Genomic DNA, 19,060 nt, shown 5'->3' with positions numbered 1-19,060 from the left:
TGCAGACGGATGTTTAACCTTTATGCCCCAGCATTGGCTCCAAAAATCTTTTCTTATCATATCTATTAGGAGTTCTATATGCTTGCTATACTTAGATGTCCCTTTTTTTTCTCCAAATTAAGGAAGTTTTCTGCTATTATTTATCTGAATAGACCTTCTAATCCATTCTCTCTTTCTATACTTTAAGAAAGTTCTAAGACACATATGTTTGGTCATTTTATAATATCCTATAAATCTCAAACACTGTTTTCTGTTTTTCTAACTTTTTTCTTTTTCTTTTTTTTTTTTTTTTTTGTCTAACTATTTCCAAAGATTTGTCTTTTGGCTCTGATATTTTTTCTTCCTCCTCACCAAATCTTTTGTGAGGCTTTCCACTATATTTTATATTTGACCTATTAAATTTTTCATTTCTCATATTTCAATTTGATTTCTCCACAATATCTCTATTTATCAGCAAGATTTTTTCATATCATGTATGCATTTCTTTATCTCATGAATTTCTTTCTCTGTGTTTCTGAGTAATTTTATGATCATTCTTTTGAATTCATTTTCAGGCATTTCATCAATTTCTTTGACCTCATATTCCAATATTGGAATTTTGTTGTGTACTTTTGGTTGAGTCATGTTGTTTCCTGTTCTTGTTTCTTGCATCTCTGCACTTATTTTTAGCCATCCATGGAAACACTTGATTTTCTCCTCTGATGGCTTTTGTATTTGAACTTTGCCTTTGTGGCTTAGTAGAGGGTCTTCTCCAGGGAGCTCTGGTCAGTGTTGTAGGGTGGGGCGAGAATCCAGGGTGACATCAAGCTGGGCCCAGAGACCTAGCTACACCCCATGCCCTACTGTGCAATCACAGAATTACCACAGTCACAACACCGCAAGGCTCCCACAGTCACGAGGGGCAGGGGATCCCCTCTCAGCCCAGTGAATCTGCCTAGTCCATGGTGAGAACAGAGACATTCCCAGTGCCAGTGCCAGTGGGTGCTCCCTCTTGGCAGTTTGAGCCCAGAGCCTGTGATATGTTGAGAAGATGTGAACACCTCACAATCCTAAGTGGGTGCCCAGACCCTGTGAACACTCCCAGCCAGACTCAGTTGGTGGAGAATGTGGATTTTCCCCTCTGGTAAAATCCCTTGGTCTTAATGCCCAAGAGCTATGTAGTCTCTACTGGCATCATGATGACACTTTCTCCCTGCCGATTGCCAGGCATCCTTGTAGGGGAATGGGGAGAAAGAAATGTGTTGTCTCCAACTAGGTTAGGTGGGTACCCAGCTCCTCTGGCTAGAGCATCAGGCCAGACTCCAAGTCAGTGTGGTCTGCAAGGTTCTCCTTCAGGCAGCATAACCAGTGGTCTGTTCCCACCTCTTTCTCAGAAGCTGGCAACTCCTCCAGCCCCAGGCGGTGGGAACGGTGGGTGGTGTCCCCACTTTGCTGCTGTACATCCAGGCTTTCCATGCTGCTTCTCAGCATCCCTCTTCTTTCTGTAAAGTTGCCACTGCAAATTTCCCTCCAACTCTCCCCTAGGAATGCACTGCCTCCACTTTTCTTCTGCTGTCTTCCCCTGGTCAAAATCACCACATCTTCTCCTATTCAGCCATCCAGGCTGTATTTTGACTACACCCTATTAGTGTTTTTTATAAAAGGATTTCACTTCCCATGTTGGATCGTTTGGGATACACAGCAGACTCATAGAAGGGCAGATGTCCTAAACAGCACTCTGGCCTCAGCATCAGCCCTTAAAGCATTCAGATCTGGCTGAAGAGCCCATGAGAGTATTTTAGGCATGGAAAGCCAAGATACTATGGCAAGAAAAAAAAAAGAGGACCTAAATGAAAGATCTCTGCGAGCAAGATCCCAGTAGAAAGAATGGGCCATCAAAGAAGGAGGTACCTTTCTCTGAAGGTAGGAGAGAACTTCCACTTTGACTATGACCTTGTCTAAATAAGATCGAAGTCGGCGAACTCAAAAGGCTTCCATAGCCTTGGAAACTCCTGACTAGAGCCTAGGGAGATTACTGACACCATAAACAAGAGTGTCAAATTGTTAAGTCAACAACAGGAATCACTGTGTACTTACTCCTCATGTAGGCTCTCTGTCCTTAATGTGTTGTCCAATGTGAAGTAATGCTATAACTAGTACTGAAACAGTATTTTACACTTTACATTCTGTGTGGGTGCAAACTGTTGAAATCTTTACTTAATATATGCTAAATTGATCTTCTGTATATAAAGATAATTGAAAATGAATCTTGATGTGAATGGAAGGGGAGAGGGAGCGGGAGATGGGAGGGCTGCGGGTGGGAGGGAAGTTATGGGGGGGAAAAGCCATTGTAATCCATAAACTTACTTTGGAAATTTATATTTACTAAATAAAAGTTTAAAAAAATAAAAAAGGATTTCATATAAAGTTATATTTCTCACCTTTTTGTGAAAAAAATAATCATAACTGACATCACCAAGGTCATCTTCTTTCAAGGCTGAAGCTGAGCGGTGGCTGCCCATTTTGGCTAGAGCACGAGCTCTTAAATTTCACAGTGTCTTCCACTCTCAATAGTCAGATACCCACAGGCCTTTCTAACAAGTAGTGATTGCATGAATTTCCATTAAGAATAATAGTTATAAGTCCTTTTTGTATCCTAAGTGCCTGGATTAAAATTTCACCTCTCCCACTTACTATTTACTTACTAATATTTGTATATTAACCAGCAACTTAAAATCTCTGTGGCTTTTCTGTCAAATTTAACAGGTGTGATGATGAAATCATCATACAAATAATACATCATAGAAATCATACATACATACATCATAGAAATAATACATATAAAACATTTAGAATAATTGCTGGGCATAGAAAGCACTCAATAAACATTGACTTTTGCGGTTGATATTTGTGATTGCCACTGCTGTACCAGATAAGTTAGTATATTTCTCAAGGGGAAAATGGTTTTACAATACTATCTCCCTGTCTTTGTGTACTTTAATCCTTCTTTCCAAATGGCCTATTCATTCTTCTCTCATGGAATTCTGTCCACCTCTTAGGCCGCCTTCAAATTTCACTCCTTTGTGAAACAAACACGGGCTACTCAGTCTAAACATCATTTGTTACTGCTCTCTATTCCCTCACCTCTGATTTGTGATCGATTTGCTGTACATTCATCTACTCCCTTGCATTGCTCTCCAACTGTCATATGCTGATGTTTTCATCTTTCCAACCAAATTGTAGAATCCTACAGGAAATTCATGGCTGGTGCTGAATGGATCATGTTTCAGCTTTCTGGCAGATGGTTGACACCAATTCTATATTTTCTAATACTTATTTTCTGAAATATTATGGGGAGAGTTTTATAATGACACTTTTATTGGTCCATGATAGTAAGTTAGAAGTTCAGATTGCTATCTGATGAGTAGGATATTGAAATAGTCAGTTACAAATAATAGAGTTTTGAAGTTGAAATGGTTTTTTCACTCATTCTATTACAGGTTAAGGTTGTTATTGTGTGACATTAGTTTCATATTGGAGATCACTAGGATGTACCACTGTGTTTTGATTTACTTATTTCTTATGTTAATGAAGTTGTAAACTTAATTGGCCCATCTCTAAAAATGACTAGTTAATTAATTAGTCTCTTTGGGGTTCCAAAAGGGATGCAGGAAAATGCGTGTGTGTGTGTGTGCGGTGTGTTGAGAGTTGAGTATGATTCATACCAGGCATCCATCTTCAATATGGATAATAGAGAAACCATGAGAATTCATTGTATACTAACTTGTTGGATAAAGACGGTAAAAATAGTTGCTGGCTAAACATGATAATCAATTATAACAAGATTGAAGTACCTAAGGTGATTGATAGTGGAGGTGGAATGTTAATTTGTGAATTTTCATTAATGCCAGCAAATGCCTTCCTAGTCAAATCTCAAAAGATACTTATAGACCTAGAAAGAAGATACTTGTGGCAACATTTGTAAAATATCTGAAATAAAGTACTTTTCATATGCCTTCATGATGGAGAGGGGGCTGTAATTACTGAGGCTGCTATCTGAAAAATATTGCTGGAATCCATCTATATGAGAACCAGTGAGATCCTGTTATGGATGGGTATTGTAACTAGGGAGGCAAGCTAAAGATACATAGGGATGTTCCACTCCTAGGTTTTAGCATTAAGTTTACCACAATTAAGTCCTAGTTTTTGAAAGTGATCTTCCAGACTTTTCTAGCCTGACTCACTCTAATAAGAGCTCTGGTGTCATGTGGATCACAGAGAGTAATGAGATTATTTGATTTACCAGAGAATGCCAAATTGATCTTGCCTGCAATAATCCCACACTGTCAGCTTACACAGTGTAATAAACTGAAAAGGTAATTTGGTACTCAGACTAAAACTAGCCCTAGAAGTGGCAGCCACTTGTCCTCATTGAAAGGTGGACAGGAAATGAATTATGTAATGAATTACTTGTCACTCAAAAGATGTTTGATTTACAACAGAAAATAGAAACCATTTCAAAGAGTACCCATTTTACCAAAAAAAAAAAAAAAAGAAGCAATAACTCAAACAACTACTCATGAAACAGATGAAAAGGATTCATTCATCTTTAGGTCATCTGTAGCTCCCAAAATTAGATTGAAGTGGAATGATCCAATCTGAGAAATGTGAATGGATAGAGAAGGAACAAAGAGTCCCCGCTAGTTCTCAGATGAACTTCTATTAAATATTTTTCTCGTGTTAGATTTGGCTTCCAAACCTGTGATTTATGCATCTGGTTTGTGTCCAATTTAAAACATCATCCATTTACATTTATTGGTTTGGTTCTGATTATAGTAATCACTAAATCCGGATCATGAAACCCACTCACCAACTCTTCGGGCATCTAAGTATTGAGGATTGAACACTTTATTTAAGGTCCTCACATACAAGGCCTCACTAGTAGAAAACTAAATCCTCTGCTTGAGACCTTTATGGTTGTTTTCAGTTGTTTGCTTGCCTGGTTGTTTAGTGGGGGATAATAATTTATATGTTTAAGGGACCCTGAGCTTCTTGGAATTTGTTCTTTGCTGAAGATATTGACTAAAGTGTCTGAAGAAAGGATAGTTGCAGATTGGCCGATACATAAGGAAAGACTTGTCCATTCCCTCTGGCTGACATGCACTTAAATCTGTAATAAACAAAGATTTCAATTTTAACAAATATATATATATATATATTTAATGAACAGAATAATGGCTAATGAATCAATTTATTGATGATTTACTACTGAATTAATTTGTTAGTTAATACATTTACTAGTAGTTTTTTCCTTTTAGAATACTAGTTCTAATTTCTACAGTACATAGAATTTATCAAAGCCAGAAAACTACATTAAAATATCTCCTAAATATTAGATTCTATCTATAAGACAGACAGTTATTCCAGCTCCTTTAAACTGGAGTATCCCTTTTAGGTATGAGAAAAACAAAAGAATGTTTATTCTCACTTGTTTTTGGATGACCTTGATAGGAACCCTAGTGCCTGGTAGCTGAAAACTTTCCACATTTTCTACATATACTTAGTGATTTACAAGGTTTTCTTTTAGTCATGGGAAAGCTATTTCTCATTTCCAGAGGTTCTCTCAAAAACAAAATCCTCTTAGTTCTGGGAACGTCATAATGCTTCAAAGAAAATACACTGGCTGCAAGACCAAGGCTTGATTAAGCTACCAAATGTGTTGGTGCCTCAGTTAGTACACCTGTAATGTGGGCATAATAGTACTTCCTATCTCCTTGCACTGTAGTGTGAAGTGTTATTATTGTCTTTTTGAGGAAATAATTTCTCTATTCAGATCATCAGTAGCCCTCTTTATTAACAGTCTTGATGTCTACCATAAGAGATAAATGTGTCATTAAATGCATTCCATTTATAAAATTATTTTTTGAATTTTTCAATGTGTACAGCCTTATCAGAGTTTCAGGTTTTTTCTAACACCATGAAATAGGGCATTTGCTGCTTTTCTACGTGGGATACCTTCCACTTGGTACTTTCAGTCTGTCACTCTTGCTCATCCTTAAGATTTAGCTAAACCTAAGTTTCTTCTTTTTTTTAAAGATTTATTTATTTATTTTATAGAGTTACAGAGAGAGAGAGAGAGAGAGAGAGAGGTCTTCCATCCAATGGTTCACTCCCCAATTAGCCACAATGGCAGGAGTTGCGCCGGTCTGAAGCCAGGAGCCAGGAGCTTCTTCCAGGTCTCTCTTGTGGGTGCAGGGGCCCAAGGACTTGGACCATCTTCTACTGTTCCCAGGCCATAGCAGAGAGCTGCACTGGGAGTAAAGCAGCTTCAGGCCAGGGCATTAACCCACTGCTCCACAGTGCCAGCCCCGCTAAACCTAAGTTTCTTGGGCAGTCCTTCAAAGCCCAGCCACTCTGACCCATAGTTTAAGTTAGCTTCTGCCCATCAGTAATCTAATTTCTTTTTTTTTTAAAAAGATTTATTTGTTTATTTGAAAGGCAGAGTTACAGAGAGGCAGAGAGAGGGAGAGACAGAGAAAGGTCTTCCTTTTGTTGGTTCACTCCCCAAATGGCCGCAATGGCCAGAGCTGCGCTGATCTGAAGCCAGGAGCCAGGAACTTCTTCTGGGTCTCCCACATGGGTGCAGGGGCCCAAGGACTTGGACCATCTTCTACTGCTTTCCCAGGCCATAGCAGAGAGCTGGGTCAGAAGAGGAGCAGCCAGGACTAAAACTGGTGCCCATATGGGATGGTGGCGCTGCAGGCCATGGGGTTAACCTACTTTGCCACAGTGCTGGCTCAGTTATCTAATTTCTAACATAGCATGCTGACCTTGTTCTTGAACTGACTACAGTTAGCAGTGTTGTATTCTATGTGCTTAACATCTTCTCCCATTAGAGAGTTAACTCCCTCAAGGTGGGAACTGTGTCTGTTTTTAAATAGTGTACCCTGACTTCTAGTAGAATGCCTCAGACATGGTTGGTGTCAATGAAGAGCTGTAAATCAATGGATCCATCAACAAATGAACACTGGGCCAAGTGCTTAACAAGTATGATTTTGTTTAATACTCCAGGTATCATTTGAAGTTCATTGCCATTACAATCAGCATCTCATCAATGAGGAAATGTTCTTTTTTACATGGTAAACACAAGAAGGACTGTTATATACTTCTGAAAAGTGGCTAACCTCATACCCGAGTATGGGCTGGACTCAGTGACTTGCTTCCGAAAAACAAAGCATGGAAATATAAAAAAGGTTTAACAAAAATGGTAATTTTACACCAGATCATCTTGGGGCACATCATGTCAACCAAGTGACCAAGGTTAACATAACCAGCAATAAATACAGATGATATTGTTTACCCTGATATGACGTGATGAGAAAAACAATCATGTCTGGTATTTTCCTCCCAAACTTACAACCCCACCCTAATCAAAACTCTCACGGTCATTAAATACAAGGAAAAGTGGAAAAGGTGGCACAGATCAGGGTGCAAGCACTACAGAGATGAGGTCCTAAATGCAGTTTTTGATCCAGGAACACAAAAAGGACAAACGTGAAAAAAAGACCAGTGAGATCCTACTTCAGTCTACTCAAAGTAGAGTCCTCATGTTAATTTTGCAGTCCTGTCAAATGGGCTGAGATTGCACATCCACTATTTGAAGAAACCGATTAACGGTGGACAAGAGTTATCTGGAGTATTTTTACAACTTTTGTAAATATGAAATTGTTCAAAAATATTTTTAAGTGGCTAAATTGGTTTAGAAAGCAGGGCTGACAGTTAGTATGTGATGGTTGGTAATGGCTGACATGATTCAGGTCAGAGAACATATTGGGTCCAGTGGGTCGGGACCTGCCATGGCTTGTTGTCAACATTTTGAGAATCTCTGCTCTGCTGTTCTGTACTTGCCTCTCTTTCTCAAAAGTCATTACAATGAATTTTCTATTTACTCTGAAGTATTTTCTTTGACATAATTTTTTTCAAAGCAGCAAGGAACTGTGTTGTGACTGGAAACGGTGTGGTTGCCATGGTGAATGTAAGTGTTCAGAGAATATTTTCACGTCGAAACTCCAGAAAATACTAATGGCACAGCCCAAGAAATCCAGGCTCCCCAGAATCGTAGCACAAATAATTAATGTGTACATGACTAGGGGAGCCTTCTGATCTACCTCACTCAGGGCATGTGAGAGTATCCGTAGAAGATTCAATGTGTCTTTCCAAATTTTTCCAGGTTCACTTGCTTTCCCCAGACAGCAACAGAACTGAACTCTGTCAGAGACATGCTATGACATCTTTATTTCCTGTGCATCTCCAGGCAGAAGAGCCCCACCAATGTAATTCTCAAGTTACTTGAGAGCTCTTCTCTGGACACTGATATCTCAGGTTCTGCTGGGCTCAGATCAGGAGTCCCAAAGAAGAGTAAGGCAGGGATTCTCAAGTGGGCTAGGGCCAGGTCTCTTAGTTTTTTGAACCTGCCCTGTGCTGTGGCAAGACTCTGGGCTGCGTTTTGAATGGAAAGGTCCTAGGCTGTCTTTGCTGATTGCTAAGTAAAAACTGTACCACCAGGGGTGTCACTGTATTTTCCAGAGATTCCTTTTCCTTTTCAGCTTAGTCTCTGTAGCCCAGTAATTAACGTTTCTGAAGTCCCCAAGTTAGATTACAAAATGAAAAAAAGAAGAATTTGTTTCACTTTTGATATCCCTTCACAAGGAATTGATAAAAAATAAAATTGTATCACCTACTTTGTCAAAGTCTGATTTCTATAGGATGATGTGTTCCTTCATGTGCTAGGACATCTTCAAGTTGTCCGTGGAAATGCACATTTTGAAAAAAAAAGTACGTTTTTCCATCTTTTCACAAATATGAAATTCACTATTGAATTATGTTTGAGAGGCAGGGTGACAGAGAGAGAGAGAGAGAGAGAGAGAGAGAGATCCTCCATCTACCCATTCACTGCCAAATTCCCTAATTCCATTTTCACCAGGAACTTTTTGAAATGTCCTCATCAGATCATCTGCGTTGTATTTTTTAAAAGAATTATTTATGTATTTGAAAATCAGAGTTGAAGAGAGAGAGGGAAAGGCAGAGAGAGAGAGTTTCCTTCTGCTGGTTCACTTCCTAGATGGCCTCACTGGCCATGGCTGAACCAGGCTGAAGCCAGGAGCCAGAAGCTTCATCCAGGTCTCCCACATGAGTGGCAGAGTCCAAACACTTGGGCCATCTTCTGCTGCCTTTTGCAGGCCATAAACAGGGAGCTGGATTGGAAGTGGAGCAGATGGGATACCAACCTGTGCTCATGTGGGATGCCAGCATCCCATGTGATAGCTTAACCTGCTATGCCACAATGCCTACCTCTTATGTTGTATTTTGACCAAATCTGAGAATCTCTCCTATGCTTGATCTCTAAGTGATTTAATGGTTTTTGTCAATTTGTCCAAAACTAAATCTAATTGAGGGGCTGTTTTCCATTAGTTATATAATTTTGTTGGTGTTTGTATTCTTATCAGATTTTGTTTGTTTGTTTCCCCCACCCTCATGCCTTGATTACCAATGTCTTCTCAAACCTATGTCCTTGGTCCAGGAATTCGTCTAATGTGATCAAGACAGATGGCATGATTCCAGGGATGCTAGACATAGCCTGTTCTATGCATTTAAAATCTTCACAACACTGCACATTTTCATGATGTCTGTAATTTTATTGATAATGTTTATACTGTTTATTTGAATAGCAGGTTGTCCTATTTAGCCAGGAAGACAGATACTTGATAAAAGACAATATTTCTGGTTAGTCAGCATAGTACCTCTCTTAGACGAGTACTTGTGAATTTGAGAGCTTGCTGTCATTCAGGGATTCTAGCGTGCCTCACACAGTGTTGACCCTAAAACATCATGAAGATCTATTTCTACAGTGGACACCAGTGTATCTTTTTAAAAAAAGACTTATTTATTTACTTGAAAAGCAGCTACAGAGAGGGAGAGAACAGAGGATAGAGGAGAGAGTAATCTTCCATCTACTAGTTCACTTCCCAAATGCCCACAATGGCCATGGTGGGCCAGATTGAAGCCAGGAGCCTGAAACTCCGTCTGGGTCTCCCAGGGACCCAAGTACTTGGGACATCTTCCACTGTTTTCCCAGTAGCATCAGCATGTAGCTGGATCAGAAAGTGGAGCAGCTGGGACTCAAACGGCACTCATATGAGATGTGAGCATCACAGGTGGCGGCTTAACCCACTGTGCCACAAAACCAGTGTATCTTTTTATCATGGAATTTCACTAGGATGTTAATACTTGACACATATGGTGCTCGTTAATCTCCTGTGTGCTACCATCCTGATTGATGGTCTCTTATATTTTTTTCCTGAAATGTATGTAAATATCTTGTGTAAAACTGACTGTAATCCTGCATAGTAAGTAAGGTAGAACAGATGCTTTAAAATCACACATGGTCAGCTTTGTAGTGCAGTTGGGTTAAGCTGCCACTTGCAATGCTGGCATCCATACTGAAGCACAAGTTCGAATCCCAACTTATCTGCTTCAGATCCACGCCCCTGATAATGCACCTAGGGGAACAGTGCAAGATGGCCCATGCCACCCACGTGAGAGACTTGGAAGGAGTTTCTGTCTCCTTGCAACCATCTGGCTAGTGAACAATATTTGGAAGATCTCTTGCTGTCTGTCTCTCTCACTCTGTGTCACTGCTTTACAAATAAGTAACAAATAAATAAATTTTAAACACACACACACACACACACACACACAGTTTCTATGGGAACACTGAGGCCCAGGACTTGCTCATGGACTCGAAGTTGCTAGAAGCTGATTCTGGGAGAGATGATAGAAATTTCACCAGAAGAAAGGATTGAAGCTGAAAGCCTGGGTTACTTGCTCCAAGTGTTACAGTAAGGGAGTAGAGAATCTGGACCCAAAGTCACCCATGTTGCCCCTCACACCAGGAAACTGCCTGGGCCTGGAGAAGCAGTGGGCACCAACATGCTCATTCTTTAGTCCAGGTCTGAAAAAAAATCACTTTTTCTTCCAAGGTTCACATTGGTAGGAAGGCAGAGTCAGGAGCAGGAGGTAGAAATAGAACCCAGGCAAAGGGAGTTTAATCTTAACTGTAAAGCTGAACACCCACTCCCAGTCCAGATGTTCTGACTACACTGTCAAACTGTTTCTGAAGTGAACTGCAGAGGTGATTGTCAGGTTAGTGTATGTTGACATTTATTTTCAAATTCTTTATTTTAATGTATAGTTAAGTATATTAATATCTTTATTTTAATGTCTTTGGCTTCCAAGTAATAATGATGTACCCATTAGTAGCTCATTAATATCAATTAGGTAAAATAAAAAGTGGGTTTTTAAAAACCAACAGTAGTCTTCGTCATTCGTGGTACAGAGATTATTGAAGTTTGCAAGCTTACAAGGTAGATTCCCAACACCTTCTGCTTTGAATTACTCAAGTATGTGTCTCTGAGACAAAGAAATGAAATGAGGCATGTAAAACAGAAAACGAAGTGTGTTAACCACATGCTCATACAACACAGGGCAGGTAGCTAGTGATCATTACAAATCACTGGTAGGATATTTTGTAGACCTTTTTAGCATAATCCTTTTAAAATAAATCTTATATCCCTCTTAGGATAGGAATCACTTATTTTGAGCTTAACATAGCTGATGAAAACGTGTATAGGGGTAGACCCTTGGCACAGCATTTAACACACTTGCAATGCTTGCTTCCCAAATGAGAGTGCTTGGGTTCAAATCTTGATTCTGTTCCCACCTCCAGCTTCCTGCTTATGTGTACCCTGGAGGAAGCTGGTGATGGCTCACCTTCTTGGCTCCCTCCCACCCATGTGGGAGATCCACATTGAGTTTCTGGCTCCTAGCTCCTGGCTCCAGACTGGCCTAATCCTGGCTGTTGTAGTAGGGATTTGGGAGTGAGCTAGTAAATGGGAGATGTCTGTCTGTCTCTCTGCCTTTCAAATAAGTTTTAAAAATACTTAAAGTTTTAAAAATAAAAAATAAGTATTTTTAAAAGTGTTTATAGAAATAGCTTATCACAGGGAAAAACTTTTGACAGTCTGCTTAAACTGTTTAAAAGTTGCTTTAGTAATAGAGCATTAATTATATGTTCATTCAAAACCTTCATAATTTGACAAATTGAGTGCTATATCTGAGAAGACAAACATGGCCATTTTTATAACAAAATGAATATATAAGTAGAATACTTTAAGATTTTGATAATTATTATGATATACTATCATAGCATATACCTCCATGTAGAATTAGCATATTTATATGAAAATGCATACAAATATTGGGATTTTTCACGTAATAGTCATTTTAGGAACTCATATATTGTTTTTTTCTGGCAACATAAGATGTGTGTTTAATTTGGAATAATATCTACTTTCCTATTTTTATTTTCACATCATCATGGGTTTGCTTAATTTAGAAGCTCTGTTGAAAGGACTTTTATCAAAAACTCTTTCTGAGGCTGTGATCACTTAGATCTTAGTTTCCTGTTTAATTTTCCTCTGCCATTATTATTATTATTATTATTATTATTATTATTTTGACAGGCAGAGTGGATAGTGAGAGAGAGAGACAGAGAGAAAGGTCTTCCTTTTGCCATTGGTTCACCCTCCAATGGCCGCCGCGGTTGGCGCGCTGCAGCCAGCACACCGTGCTGATCCGAAGCCAGGAGCCAGGTGCTTCTCCTGGTCTCCCATGGGGTGCAGGGCCCAAGCACTTGGGCCATCCTCCACTGCGTTCTCAGGTCACAGCAGAGAGCTGGCCTGGAAGTGGGGCCACCGGGACAGAATCCGGCGCCCCGACCGGGACTAGAACCCAGTGTGCCGGTGCCGCTAGGTGGAGGATTAGCCTAGTGAGCTGCGGCGCCGGCCTCCTCTGCCATTATTAACATGTGTTGGTTTCATTTTCTTTGTCTTAGTCATTTCTTGCTAGGAAGTCTAACCACAGCATTTTTGCTGTGTATCCCAAAGGGTCCTGGCCCTGCTGATTTCTACATCAACCTAATTTGAGAAGTCCTTCCATGTGAAAATAATTCTTTCCCATGAAGGCCAACTCACTTAAATTAAAGTTGATTCCACACGCTTGCCCAGCATCCTACCAAGAACCGCTTTGGGATTCCTGCAAGGTCTGGACATGTCCCATTTGATGTTCCCAGTGGGAATTCTTCAAAATTGCAAAGCCTCAGAAAGAGGATTTGCTCTATTCCCACTCGAGAGAGAGAATTTTCTAGAGCGCAGTGTATGGTGAAGCCTGAACCGAGTTCATCTCCAGGTCTGAGAAAGATCACATAAAACAGGAAAACAAGACCTTGGCACCGATTGGAAAGATCCTCTCTAGGAGATTTATTACAGAGCTGGCTCAAGACACACAGAGCCCTCCCTTCCCATGGCCTGAGTTGTTGAGTGACTAAAAGTCAGTCCCCTACATGGGGCTGGATGGTTCTGACACAGCTAATTCAAGTGCCAGGCCTTCCTAGTTTGGGGATGTTTCTCTCAACTCTAGTGCATTGCCTTGTATGGTTTATACCCGGAAGTCAAAATCCTGAATATTAAGAAGGAAAAGAATTTATGCAGTCTATGGATTGCTAATGTCTTGAGTTTCTAAATTGAATGGAGCTGTTAGATTATACTCCCCTGACAGAGTCAGCAAGTTTTTGTTCTTTCTGCCCATGTAACTGTTGCTCTTTAAGACATAAAATACTTCCTTTGAAGGCAAAAGAAAGCACTCCTGGTAAGAATGCCATTGGAGCAAAGTGGCCAGTATGGAGGCTGAATTGAGACAGACGTGGAATGTCATCTTTGTCATGTAATGCCATTTAATTTACAGCCGGGATGGTCACTTAAACTTTTACACTCTGTCATAAGGTGTCCTAGCAGTTGGTAGAGTGTACAGTTTGATCTTTGGCTTAAAAGAATGAGCTCAAAATATAAAATCACTTTAATTGGAGAGATCTGTAATATGTGGATTACAAAGTTGAAGGTTTTATAAGAAATATAAGTTCTGTCTTTACACAAAAGAGTAGGTCTGAGCAGGTCAACCCTAAGTAAATCACTGATGTCCCTTCAGTATCATCCCTAATGATACTGGCATTTGGCTTGTTTTTAGAAACTCGTTGAATCTTCACACCCCTCTGAGTTACATTGCGCTGCTAGTCTTTGTTTACCCAAACTTGCTTCACATTTGAAATTCTGCATGTCCAGGGCACAGGGCTGCCAACACTGTGATGTGGCTTGCTAGGAGAGGCCATTCCAGAGAACACCCCCCAAGGGAAGTCTGTGGTCAGAGAAGAGGGGTGACCTAGCAGAGCCTGGGGCTGTGGGAAGGGGATAGGGAAAGGGATGCCAAGGAAGCTGGTCACCCTGGTCCAGTAATTGATCTGTGTTCTGCACCTGCCTCTCTAGAGGATGCTGCCTAACTCCTAGAGCTAAGTGTGTGATTTTAATTGGCTTGTTACCATAATTTGAAGCTATGTGTCCTGCCTGACTGGTCTTTAATGAGGCACATCCACTCTTGGGCTCAGTCAAGCAAAAGAGGCTTTGGTGGATTAATATTCTCCAGTTTCTCCTGTGAATATTGCCCACAGTGCAGGGAGGTCAGGTGTCTGATAAAAGTGGGTCTCCTGGGGATAGTCCTCTTTTTATGCAAAATATCCTCCTCCCCAGAGGATATAGCAAGAGAAAGCTGAGTTTTGCCTCACAGTAAACCAACTTTACTCAACCCAACACCACCACCATTTGTGTATATTTGTATATATTTGTGTATTCAAATACTGAATGCATATTTGATGCTAAGCATGTAGCATGTATAATTTTACTCAATTTATAATTTATATTTATAATTTATATTTATAATTTTACTCAATCACAGCATACCTATGTGGGGACAATGGCGATTATGTCATCATCATTTCAGCCAAGGAACTCTAAAAGCTCAAGAAACTGGGACAGGCATTTGGCCCAGTACTGAAGTCACTGCTTGGAACGCCCACGTCCCATATCAGAGCGCCTGGTTCAAGTCCCAATTGCCCCAGTTCTCATTCAGCTTCCTGCTCAGGGTTAACACCCTGGGAGGCAGCAGACAATGGCTCGGTATCTGGGTCTCTGCCACCCACTGAGGAGATGCTCCTGGAGTCAACCTGGCCAGCCCTGGCTATTATGGGTGCTTAGGGGAATGAATTTACGGTTGAAAGAGCTTTGTCTCTCTGTCTATCTGCCTTCCAAATGAGGTGAAAATGAATGAATACACTTCAAGCAACTATCACAAATTATATAGAAAGTTAAATATGAAGCTAAATTTGAAGACTAGCTGTGCTATCCAATATTTATGTGGGGGTCACAAGAATTACTGCACACCAAAGGTGGAAAAGCTTTGGACTGGTGCTCTGGCTTCCAGGGAATTTGTGTAGGGAATTTTCAGGGATTTTACTTCATGAAAAGATAAGATTTCTCTCCTGGAAATTTTGTTCTACCACACATAGAGTGTTTAAAGGATTTCTTTTTTTAGTATTCAGGGGACAGGGAATATATAACCCTTACAATTCTCTTTGTATTTTACAACTTTTCTCAATTCTACCTTCTCCTCTAAGTGCATTTTCTGTGACTCCTTGCATGTCTACACTGGGAACACAGTGGTCTACACTGGGAACACAAAAAGCACCAGATGAACTCTCACTAGACAATTGTTAGGTAATATTCCGGCTGCAAGATGTTCCTATAAATGTGAACTGGCGAATGTGGTCTCCCAATTCTGGGATTTTTCTTCTGCATGCACTCCTTAGAATAGCTCTAAGTTCCTCTTCTCTGGCAGCCCAGAAAATGCCTTAGTCTTTGTGTTGCAAATGCCCTGCCTTGTTGAAGAAGTGTTCAGAGCTGAGGCAGAGTTTCCAAATCAGACTTGTCTGCACCAGCTCCAGCTGTAACGTTCTCAGGTCTTTGACGGCCATTGTGAATCCTCCTCATTGTGGAGAAGATAACCAAAGTTTTGGCACTGAAAGATCATACTCTAATAAAGGACAGCCACCTCAGGGTACCAGAAAGCAGGAGGGAGCAGAGCATCATTTCAGTTTAAAGGAGAAAAAGCCACATTTTGAGATGTTGCCTAAACTTTGACATTTTGAAGTTCAACAGATCCAAACTGGAGGCCAAAACTGCCTGGCCCCCTTGACTTCGCTCTCTGTGGGTGTTGAGAAGCAGAGGGGGCTGGGTGGCAAGTTCAGATGTTAGTTTAATATTAGAGTCCTTGAGATATTTTCTTCCTGTGCTATTTGACCTCTTTTTGATGGGTATTATCATCATTTTCCTCCCACTGGGAGAAAATACAGTGAAGCGAATGAAAGGTAAAAGGGCTGGAAAGGAAAAGAATGGATGAATAGTGGGTCGAGGCCAGACCTCCTGACCCAGGGAGGAGAGGGGCAAACGAAGCCCTTTGGTTTTCTTCCAGGAATCAAAAAACACCCACCTCTTGCCTGAGTGACATTTCCCCTCTGCTTTCCTCATGCATGTGCCCCAGGGGCTGCTCATGTCGCTTAAGCAGCGTGTTTCTTGCCGCTAGAAAGAAACCAGTCAGTTGGGTAATCATGATAATTAAAAAAGATGTAAACCTTCAGAGTGGCTGACACTAAGTCATTACACTATGCTGTCTTGCCTGACGAAGCTAACATTAATTCCAGTACCCCATTCTTGTGACATGTAAGAATTTCTAGCCAATCTGGCTTTTTCCTCTTTGTTCCCTTCCCTTCTTTTCCTTCCTTTGCTTAGCTGTCTTTTTTCCTTCCATCCCTCCCTCCTTCTGCTCCTCTAACACACTAATGCTGATGCTGATGCTGATGCTGCCTGTCCAAGGTGTTTGATAGCATTGTTCCAGACTAGACTGCCCCAAAGTTTAACGTGCGCCTGAATTGTATGTGTGTGTGTGTGTGTGTGTGTGTTGTAAAAGACACAAATTCTGATTCCGTAGGTCTGGTATGGGACCTAAGATTTTGCCTTTCTGTCCGCGTTCCAGGTGATAAAGGCACAACACTTTGAAAGGGTTCAGGACAATCGTCCAGGCACTTCTAGCACAATGCGAGACATCCAGCTGTAACGCCTCCCAAGACTGTGCTGGAACCTGTTGCTTAGAATCCCATTTGGTGAAGTAGTTCCCAGGCCAACCCTGACAAGCTTGTGCTGCTTTCCCCACTGCTGGAGAGCAGGCTTCAGTGACCTACATTCAGATGTGCAAGATCTTCAAAAAGTTCATGGAAAATGGAATTAAAAGCTACATTAATTTGGGTGTGAAAAATTCTGAAATCTGTGCATACAAAGGGTTTTCAAAAAATTTGTGAAAAATACACATTGCAAAAAAAACTAAAAATGGATTTCAAAACCTTTTCTGCACCTGAATACATTTATTTTTTAATTCTAATTTTTTTCCATGAACTTTTTGAGGTTCCCTCGTATTCATCCCTTTCATTGCGATGGCTGGCTGGCTTAGCCCTCTACATTGAGACAGAAGTGAGTTTCAATCTGCTCCACCACTTGCTTAAGCTACTTCCTTTATTTCTCTAAGCCCATGCTTCGAATGGGAGTGAAGGGACTGGCATTGAGTGCAGCAGGTGAGGCCACGGCCTACAATGCTGGCATCCCATCTTAGAGAGCTGGTTAGAGTCTCAGGTGTTCTGCTTCCAAACCATCTTCCAACTAATACACCTGGGAAAGGTAGAAGATGGTCCTAGTACTTGAACCCCTGCAACTCATGTGGGAAACCTGGATATAGTTCCTGGGCCTTGGCTTCAGTATGGTCCAGCCCCAACTATTGTGTCCATCTGGGGAGTGAACCAGCGGATGGAAGTTCTTTCTCTTTGTCTCTCCATCTCCTCTCTCTATATGTATAACTCTGCCTTTTAAATAAGCAAAGTAAATCTTTTAAAAATGTGCTGTACATCATGATTTAATGCTATAACTAGTACTCAAACAGTATTTTTCACTTTGTGTTTCTGTGTGGGTGCAAACTGTTGAAAGCTTTACTTAATATATGCTAAATTGATCTTCTGTATATAAAGAGAATTGAAAATGAATCTTGATGTGAATGGAAGGGGAGAGGGAGCGGTAGAGGGGAGGGTTGCGGGTGGGAGGGAAGTTATGGGGGGGGAGCCATTGTAATCCATCAGCTGTACTTTGGAAATTTATATTCATTAACTAAAAGTTAAAAAAAAAATTCTAAAAAAAATGAGGCTGAAGGGTCTGGAATTGTGCTATAGTGGGAATAGCCACTGTTCTGCAACACCAGCATCCCATGTGGGTTCCAGTTTGTGTCCTAGCGGCTCCTGTTCTGATCCAGCTCTCTGCTATGGCCTGGGAAAAGTATCAGAACATGGCCCAAGTGCTTGGGCCCCTGCCACCCACATGGTTGACCCGAATGAATCTCTTGGCTCCTGGTTTCAGACTGTCCCAGCCCTGACCAGAGCAGCCATCTGGGGAGTGAACTAGCAGATGGAAGACCTCGCTCTCTTTATTTCCCTCTCTCTCTTATTCTGACTTTCAAATAAATAGATAAATCTTTAAAATATATGTGAGGAATTACTTAACAGGGTTGTGAAGGAGCCCCAAAGACAGGGCTAGCTAGGAGTTAGACATTCTTGCTGCTAGTATTTTCAATGGACTCTTGTCAAAGCTGGTATTTTGTATCCAGTAAGAACATTCTGAAGCGCCTCACATCATCTATACTTGGAATTAAAAATATTTAGTGTAACATGGACCGAAGGTCAGATGATTCTCAGTATATCAGAGATCTCTCATTTCTATTTAGCAGTGATTTCCCGGTCACTGTAATCATTTGGAATTTGCTTACACTGGGTGTGAAGGATTTATCAAGAGGGCCAGGAGGCCTGTGGGGCAAGTTTGAAAGTATAACCTGGGACTTCCAAAAGCTCTTCCAACCATGAATGCACTCCTCCTGGATTAAAGCTCCCATCGTTGAAGCTGAGCCTCTGAACGAAGGCCCAGAGAGAAGCTGGGAAGGCACTTCATCTCATGGGGCTGGAGTGGCACCTGGGTCATCAGCGGCTGCG

The 19,060-nt window shown here is 40.9% G+C and overlaps 1 protein-coding gene across 2 annotated transcripts in view; it reads left to right on the top strand.

Moving 5' to 3' along the window:
- Window positions 1-19,060, top strand: part of TAFA1 (TAFA chemokine like family member 1) — a 568,835-nt gene that overhangs the window by 280,577 nt on the left and 269,198 nt on the right. The gene's annotated exons all lie outside the window — the stretch shown is intronic.

The sequence above is a fragment of the Oryctolagus cuniculus genome, chromosome 10, assembly GCF_964237555.1.
Source record: "Oryctolagus cuniculus chromosome 10, mOryCun1.1, whole genome shotgun sequence".
In the NCBI taxonomy this organism is placed as follows: Eukaryota; Metazoa; Chordata; class Mammalia; order Lagomorpha; family Leporidae; genus Oryctolagus; species Oryctolagus cuniculus.
This window is presented reverse-complemented; position numbering and strand designations above follow the sequence as displayed.